Source organism: Mus caroli, chromosome 12 (genome assembly GCF_900094665.2).
Source record: "Mus caroli chromosome 12, CAROLI_EIJ_v1.1, whole genome shotgun sequence".
NCBI classification, from domain to species: domain Eukaryota; kingdom Metazoa; phylum Chordata; class Mammalia; order Rodentia; family Muridae; genus Mus; species Mus caroli.
The window spans coordinates 54,397,240-54,406,361 of record NC_034581.1 but is presented as its reverse complement, the minus strand read 5'-3'; the positions used below and the strand labels follow the sequence as shown (position 1 = coordinate 54,406,361).

Sequence of the window (9,122 nt, the reverse complement as noted above, 5' to 3'; positions counted from 1 at the left end):
TAGATGGTCCATCCTTTTATCTCAGCTCCAGATAAGTTACAATTTGCAAAACACATGAAACTCAAGAAGAAGGAAGACCAAAGTGTGGACACTTTGCCCCTTCATAGAATTGGGAACAAAACACCCATGGAAAGAGTTACAGTTGATGAATTTCTTATGGTTAGATTATTAAAGTGGTGACTGTCAAATGGGGATATGTTAAGACACGTGCAAAGGAAACTTTTGTCAAGAAGGTAATTACAAAATATATTTGATAATGAAGCAGCTAATGTATGTCATATTCAGATCTATTCCTATAATAAAACCTGTTAATAAATAATTACCTATCCAGAGTAAAATATCAGCACAAGAGATTAGACTTGTCAGTGACTGTGTTCACATTCTCTTATTTGCTGTTCTGCTGAGCTAAGCAACCAATGTCAGTCTCTCCCTTAAGCCAAGGGATGTGACCCAGTTTTCTATGCTACCCCCTGGCTGCTGATCTATGTCATGGCTTAGTATGGAAAAATTGGAAAACCTAAGGATAATTGTGGTTAATGAGCAGCTATTTTGTAGAAGGGGCTGAAGAGGAGAAATCAGAAGTCACTAGGCATTCTGTAATGAGAAGAAAGCAGGGAGACAGAGGAGAAACATCATCTAGAAGCAGCGAATTGATGGTGGGACACTGGGCAGTGGCTACTGCTGCAAAATGGTTCCCAGATTGTGCTAAATCTTGAAGCATGGCTGTAGGTTCCTCTTACCATTGCTCCTAAATGTGTTCACGGTTGAAATAACTACTCCTTATTTGAGATAAATTAAACTCACCTGTGCAACAAAGGTCCCGGTGACTGATGATTTACCCTCTGGCCTGACTGCATTGGAATGAATAGGGAGTCAATATTCCCCAGCCAAGCCACGTGTGAAATATTGTGGCAGTATTGGGCAGAGTTCCGGGAGATGCCTTCTCATCTTCTCCGTTGGCTTAGAAAAGGTAAATTTCACACAGTTGAGGTATCTCATCTTACAATATCCAGCAGAATTAATATTTACAGCTTTCTGAATAAAGTAGGACTTTAAACTTTTAAGTTACCTTTATTTGTTTGTGTGCACAGCTCTGTGTGGACAGCAGAGTATAACTTGTGGGATCTAATTCTTTCCTTCTACCTGGTGGGTTCCAGGGATTAAGCTTAGGTCATCAAGTTGGGTGGCAAACATCTTTACCTTTGGAGTCATCTGACCTCCCAACCACAGATGGTCTTTATCAGTCGTGAGAAATACACATGATTCAACACAGACCTTTGTGACCAGCACAGCGAATAAATAAGGGCCAAATAATTATGGAAGGTAGATTTTCTTTTTTTTTTTTTTTTGAGACAGGATCTCACTATGTAGCTATAGCTGGCCTGCAACTCACTGTATATTAAGCTTCACTTGAATTTGAAGAGATCTGCCTGCCTCTGCCTCCTGACCCTGAGCAGTGTGTGCGTGTGTGTGTGTAAAGACGGAGCTTGTGTGCTAACATTCTTATGAATGCTAAGCACACACCATCGCTGAACTACACTATCAAAAAAAGCTACTTTATTTTTTGTCTCCACGTATCCCTTTACACTGGCTTAGTATGAGGGACATCTGACCTATACTTGGAGACTCTCAGGCTGCTGATATTTGCATCACTTAAAAGCCTCTCATTACAGACAGCCCCACTTAACAATGGCCTCACCTCATTCTGTGTTGAGTTAAGAAATCATTTGTCTATGTTTTCCTGTATGACTTAGCTCAGGGCTCACATAGGGTCTACTATATTATCTTGACATTAGTCCAAGCCATTTGCTATACATTTATGCACCTGAAGAGTCTGAATGATATGCAACGTTCTCATTATTATTATTATTTTTTCAAGACAGGGTTTCTCTCTGGAACTCACTTTGTAGACCAGGCTGACCTCGAACTCAGAAATCTGCCTGCCTCTGCCTCCCAAGTGCTAGTGTCAAAGGCGTGCGCCACCACGCCCGGCTCTAAGGATGGTTCTTAACCAGCTTCTTTGAACTGGCTCTGTTCTATGTATTCTTCGTTTGGCTCATGGAGATCTCTACCAAGACTCATACATTCAACCCTTGCTCCAGAATGACTCTCTTGAACATACAACTTTAAAAAAATATTTTTATTCTTTTTTTTTTCATTTTAAAGGTTTATTTATTTTATGTATGTGGATACAACTGTAGCTGTACAGAAGATTGTGAGCCTTCATGTGGTTGTTAGGAATTGAATTTTTAGGACCTCTGCTTGCTCTGGTTGGCCCCGCTCGCTCCAGTCAACTTCCCTCACTCAGTCCCTGCTCGCTCCAGCCCACAGATTTATTTATTATTATACATAAGTACACTGTAGTTGACTTCTGACACACCAGAAGAGGGCATTAGATATCATTATGGATGTTTGTGAGCCACCATGTGGTTGTTGGGATTTGAACTCAGGACCTTCAGAGGAGCAATCAGTGCTCTTACCTGCTGGGCCACCTTGCCAGCCCAGATATTTTTATTTTTACTCACTGATTTTGCTTATAAATTGTCCACCCCCCAATCTTAAGAGCTGTTTTTTTCTAAACATAGACATGCAATGATTGCATATATTTGTGGAATATAGTATGATTTCTCAGTCATGAATGAGTACAATGACAAGAATTGAATATCAACCAATTCTAATGAAAATCTGTGCTTTGGCTGCGGTGAGAACACTTGTCACACAAGTGCAAGGACCATATAAAAGCTGGCTCCCAGTACTTGTGAGGCAGAGACACAGAAGCTATGGAAGAAGCTAAATAGCTAGACTAGGTGGATCAGCAATGTAGAAGTTCAGCAAGAGACGCTGCCTCATTATATAAGTTGGGAGTGGATGGGTTGGGGAGCAGGGCGGGGGGAGGGTATAGGGGGCTTTGGGGATAGCATTTGAAATGTAAATGAAGAAAACATCTAATAAAAAAAAGAAATACAAGAGAACACAGGTAAACAGCTTGAAGCCTGTAAAGAGGAAACACACACACATACACACACACACAAAAGGTGGAGAATCGTCAACTAAGATATCTATTGTCAACCTTGAGCCTCCACACACATGTGGACCTATACATCCATGTGCATGCAGAAGACATAGGTAAAAATGAACATAGACATGTATGGTACCACACAATATATATGTAATAAACAATTAGAAAACCTATGCTTGTCTTAAAGGTGCTTTGGAAGAGCCCCTGTCTGCTCCTAGTGAAAATGGTGACTTGAGGTTACAGCATCCTGTGGTCTGTCATGTTTTGAGGGTTTCTGTCCCTTGGCTTTGTTCTGTGGTGAGGTATCCTTTGTAGACTTCAGCCATGGGAAAGAATGGTGTTTGGTGAGGAGAGTCCTTCCTTGGAGTTTACATTCTCATATAACACTACCCTGCCTTGCATAACCCTGGTAAATGTCAGCTCAGAGATGCTAGCATTCGGTCATCTTCTATGCAATGTATGTAGGTGATACAAGTGCTGACAAACCAGAGGTGAGATGGTTTATAGAGCAGAGCCCTGTGCTAAAAATACCAGTTGCTGATGATTCAAGAAAGTTAGAAATAGAAATAACCTACCAGCCATATATCTGCAGGGAGAGAGGCATCCAGCATTTAATCATTCGTCCTCCACAAAACTCTCTGGGAGGAAAGTCATGATCTCATTTCAAATAATCAGGGGAAGATTTCTTTTTTTTTTCCATGAGCTAGGTGACTCAGGCCTTAGAGTTTGTCCTTTATTTCTGAATCTTGTGATTTCACAAAATTAGTGAGGCAGTTTTATTTCTAGCCACACATTCTTTATTGTTAAACTTTAGCGGGGTTGAGGACCGAACCTCATCAAGACATGCAGATTATTCTTCGTGTTTTTGCTCTGTTGGGAGATGGATGTGTCATTATGTTTTTCTGGGTTGTGTCGTCCACTGATTTGGAGAATTGCTCCCATAGCTCTTGGGTTGAGTGAACATTTAAATTCACCCTGGCTCCTTATGAAACAGTCAGCAAAGAAGAGATGCAATTACTAAAGAAATGAAATAAGAAAAAAAAATACATTGAAAGTAAATGGAATAACACTTCAGAATGACATGTCCATTGAGCAGCAGAAGCCGATGGCCTCATTAGCACCTTTACTCCACCAGGGGGCAGTAGCTACCACACAACAGGAAACTCAGGACTCCTTTTGTACTTTAAATTTTGACTTTTTTCCCCTAATACTTTTTGTGATTTTCCCCCTACCAACATTCATGCTTTGCTAATCTTTGATTTTTGAAAGCTAATATCTGTTTCTGTCTGAAATAATTGGACTCAAAGTAAAATACAATTTCCTGAAAGGGTACATAATGGGAAAACACTTTAGCGCTCCATCGTAAGTGAAAAGCTTTCAAAGTCTATGTTCCCACAGGAAAACGGTAAATACATAAAGCTTTTAATTTTCTCTGTGACTCAACTCATTTAAAAGTGGCGATTGTGAGCCTGCAGCCCGTGGAAGTCTGTGTGAGGGTCACATCATTTTTGCATCTCGAGATGTGACCACAAGTTAGACCAACATTTTTTCATAGAATGTCTAACACATTGGCTACATTTCTATTTTCTTTACAGCCTGAATATACATTCAAGGAATGAGGCCACTCTCCAGCAAAAGCTAGCCACAGCAGGGAGACTGTCCCGTCATGACTTTTATGTCTGAAAGTTACATTTGGTGGTCAATTTTATCCTTCAAAGCTGTCTCCTGCTCAGTTCCCATGCATGCACCAATCACCTTATGAGTGGAGGTCCTCTGTACAGATATGCAACTTAGGTAAATACTGAGAATCTTAGCTGTTTCCAACCAGCAGTTTCTAAGTATTGGCTAGATCTAGTTTGGATAACAGTTTGTATAGAGACCTTTTCAAAAGGATTTATTTTATTCTTAATCATATGCATGTGTGTGTTAGGTACCCGACTGACAGTGCCCACCCAGGATGACAGCATGAGATCCAGTCGAGTTGGAATCCAGCTCTTCTGTAAGAGCAGCAAATGCTCTAAACGGCTGCACTCCCCAGACCCCAGAATTGTCTTCTAGAGATAAGGTCTCAATAGTCTGGAACGGCCTCAGTTCACCACGTTGCTAAGGATAACTTTGAATTTCTGATTCACCCACCTCGACTTCCAAAGTGATGTGATTACAGGTTTGTGGGTGCGTGTGTGTGACTGCAGTGGGTTTATGGAGGGCTAGGAACTAAACCCAGTACTTTACACATGTTAGGCAAACACATTACCAACTGACCGACATCTTCAGTCCTTAGCATTTTAAAAAACTATTGCCAGACGCTTGGAGAGATGCCTTAGTACTTAAGAGCGTTTGTTTGCTTCTCTTGTAGAAGACCTGGGTTCAATTCCCAGGCTCCACACAGCAGCTTAAAACTGTAATTCCTGTTCAAGGGGATCCAATGCCCCTTCTAGCATCTGTAGGCACTGGGCACACTTGTAGTGCACATACATACATGCAGGCAGAATACTCATATACATAAAATGAAAGAATAAATCTTAAAAAGATATTACCAGGACTGAAGGATAATAGAAGCTTTTTAGTCTTTCTTATAATTGTTAAATGAAACCAAGAATTGCCCTGAAAATTGTCTGAATTTTGAAAGTCAATGTTTCTTTTTTTGTTTTTCGGTTTGTTTTTCTTTTTCAGTAATGAAGAATTGATTCCTCCATTTGAGGCCGGCCTTGTCAGCAAGAAAATAACAAATGCCTCAGGTGTGGGAGGTCATTTCAATTGTTCAACCATCTAAACACCATTTAAGAAGTGACCTTTACCAAGACAAATGTGCTAAGTAGAAAACCTGTTACTAAAAGAAAAAGAACACAGACACAGTCCCCCCTTCCCCCATTTTTTTTTTTTTGGTTGTTGTTGAAGAAACCTGGTTCTTTACCATGAAACTTCCTTTCTTCCCTCCCCCACCCTTCTCTCCCTTCCTCTCTCCACATTATGGGAACTGGCCATGCTATTTAGTGATTATTTTCAAAAGCAATAATAAATGGAACAACTGTTCTAGAGTATTGGTGGTTATGCATTTCAAAGTATATGCAGGATATTTAAAAGATAAAGAGCTAATTCCAACAGGAGTAGACCACGTCTGTATTATGATGATCAGGTTTTTCTTAGTAGTTCTGGGGTCAGAAATTTCTCTTCTGCTCTAGTGGTTATTATCCTCATTTACCATTTTCAATCAAGTTTATAGGTTCACAATTCTTGTATGTTGCATCCACTAAGTATTTTTACACTAAAAAGCATTGCAGCCTTTAAACATGACAAAACAGCATTATCAAAGGTATATTTACCCAGCCAAGAGGGGAAACAGATAGAGGCCATTGGAGAAATCCCATTCATGTTAATTTCACACACAAATAGGAAGTGACAGCGTGCAGCAGAGACTCTGGGACACCAAGTAGGTCCAAGGTTTGGCTTTCCTATCTGTTGCTATGTAAATCTGGGCAGGTTCTTTAACGTCTCTGGTCCTGGTATGATGGGGGAAAGCCCAGGTTTCACACAGAAGTGTGAGAGTTGAATGGCAGAGTGGAATCCTGCCTGGTATGTAATAAATGCCCTGTAAGACTGTCTGTCCTCGTGGTCACAGGAGGCCTTGTTCGGAGTCATGTGTGAGTCACGTTACATTGTCTCCTGCCTTTTACAGAGAAGGAAATAAAGGCTTAAGAACAGTTTCACGACTGGCAAACAGTAATACCTACAGATTACACTGTGGACAAGAGCGTCACAGAGATGCGCTACGAAGGGCAAACTGATAATGTCTTTAGCAGTGACGGACAAGGTGAAGGGAACATGTGGTCCGCGAGCCAAGGAGTGCCTTGAGGTAGGTACCATATCATTCTCTGTGTATGACCTGAGCTGTCAGCAGGGTGCTTGCCTGGGAACACATGCTCTTTCTCTCTTTTGCCTGACAGTAACCAAGATTCCTACTGCTTGTGTTGATCTTCACTGACATTGGGTCTTCTGTAGCTTCTGCCTAGGAGGTCATTGCATTTGCTCTCTGGCTGGCTGCCATTACCTGGCTGTCACCCTATATTTTAGGGATTTTCTATCAATCACATCCCAGGAGACATCAGCTCAGATGTCCTGGTGACCAGGTCCTTTAGCTAGCTGTTGGCCTTCATAACTTTCCTGATCTATAACTTTGCCTTTGTTTGATCTAACCCCAGGTCCAGTGTGTTGACTTTTTTTTTTTAAGATTTATTTATTTACTATACGTAAGTACACTGTAGCTGTCTTCAGACACTCCAGAAGAGGGCGTCAGATCTTGTTACAGATGGTTGTGAGCCACCATGTGGTTGCTGGGATTTGAACTCAGGACCTTCGGAAGAGCAGTCAGTGCTCTTTACCGCTGAGCCATCTCTCCAGCCCCAGTGTGTTGATTTTAAACTTTCTTGTGGCTCCTGCATTTTCTCTGCTGTGTCTAGAGAGCGCGGTTTATCCACAGGCATCCTTAGCCTCAGGCTCTTAACAATCTTTTCTCCCTCTGTTCTGTGATTTTCCCTGAGCTTCAGGTGTAGGTTTAATTGCAGATGTATTGATTGGAGCTGGACACAAGGCAATCACTTATTCTTTGTATTTGACCAGCCCTGGATCTCCATATATTGCAACAGAAGCGTCTATGATGGGGGCGGGGAGGGTGAGAGCTACACTTATGTGGGTATAGGGATACGTATTTAGGAAACAGACATTAGATTAGATTAGGAAACTGGCATAAGTATGTTCTCCTCTTGAGTCTATGACGTCTCCAGCTATGGATAGCTATGGATAACAGGCTCCATTTACAATAACTGGTATCAATTCCTTCTTGTTGAGTGGGCCTTAACTAGACAGCAGTTGGTTACACCTGAGATAAAAGTGCCGCTGTTGTACTTTTAAGACACTCATTCTTAAAAACATTTGTTGTTTTTACATTTTGTTTATTTTGTGCATCTCTGTATACAGGTGTGCCGGGAGTGTCCAGGCCTGGAGCGGGTTGAAATGAGACACAGAGTTGGACTCAGGTGTGGCTTTAAAGACTGATGGTCTCCAGACGTTCTAGCTCTCTAACTATACTAAATGCGTGTTGATAGCTTCTAAAAGGTTCTAAAAACTTTCTGGCTCTTCCTGAGGATTAAAAGCCACTGGGGATTAGGTAATGTAGCCTTTGTTCTATTTCTGCAGGAACTGGGAAGCTCCAACTTACAGCCTGCTGCTAGCTGAAGTCACAGGAAGAAAAAGGGACACTTTGAAAAGTGATTTTAGCGTTTATTTCTAAATTCTAAAATGTTTCCTGTGAAAGCTATCTAAGAAAAAAGGGGAAAAGGGCTTGTAAGGAAAGGAGGATGAGGGGTCAAATAAAAAAGGGGGATGAGCACTTAAGGGCGTCTGGCGAGGAAACAAGCATAAGGAGAATGCTCTCCTTTCTTTGTCCTCAGCACATGTGCATCTTTTAGAATAGATGATCAGTTGGCTAAAAGTTCATCACACATTTACACATGAATTCAAATCGTAAATCGAATAAGAGGTTTACAGCAGAGAGTGTTTCCATGCATATCCATTAGGAGTAATTATCTGGCTTAACATTCATCACTTGTGACCAACTCTGCAGGTTCATGAAGAGCTAAAAACCATAACCAAGGTATTAGTGAAGTGTTGTATAGATAAACTCAGTTAGTATTTTATCTTCTGTCCTTTAGTGAATTGTTAGTCCCCTTTTATGACCTTTGTTTAATGGTTTTACAACCTCTTGGAATGTGCTCAGAGTACTAGATGCCTGCTATCTCAGAAGCAATAAACTCAGGACATTAAAGACTGGCAGAGTTCTCATTGCAGTTCTGACTATCAGAAAGGATTTAATAGCAATGTATTATAAAGGAACTTAATAATATAATTTTATCTTGTATCTTGGGTATTCTAAGTTTCTGGGCTAATATCCATTTACCAGTGAGTACATATCATTTGAGTTCTTTTGTGATTGTGTTACCTCACTCAGGATGACGCTCTCCAGGTCCAACCATTTGCCTAGGAATTTCATAAATTCATTCTTTTTAATAGCTGAGTAGTACTCCATTGTGTAAATGTACCACATTTT

General features: G+C 40.8%; 1 pseudogene; it reads left to right on the top strand.

Moving 5' to 3' along the window:
• The first annotated feature begins 6,806 nt into the window (after positions 1-6,806).
• The window catches only part of LOC110306518, a 25,399-nt pseudogene continuing 23,083 nt past the window's right edge, over positions 6,807-9,122 (top strand).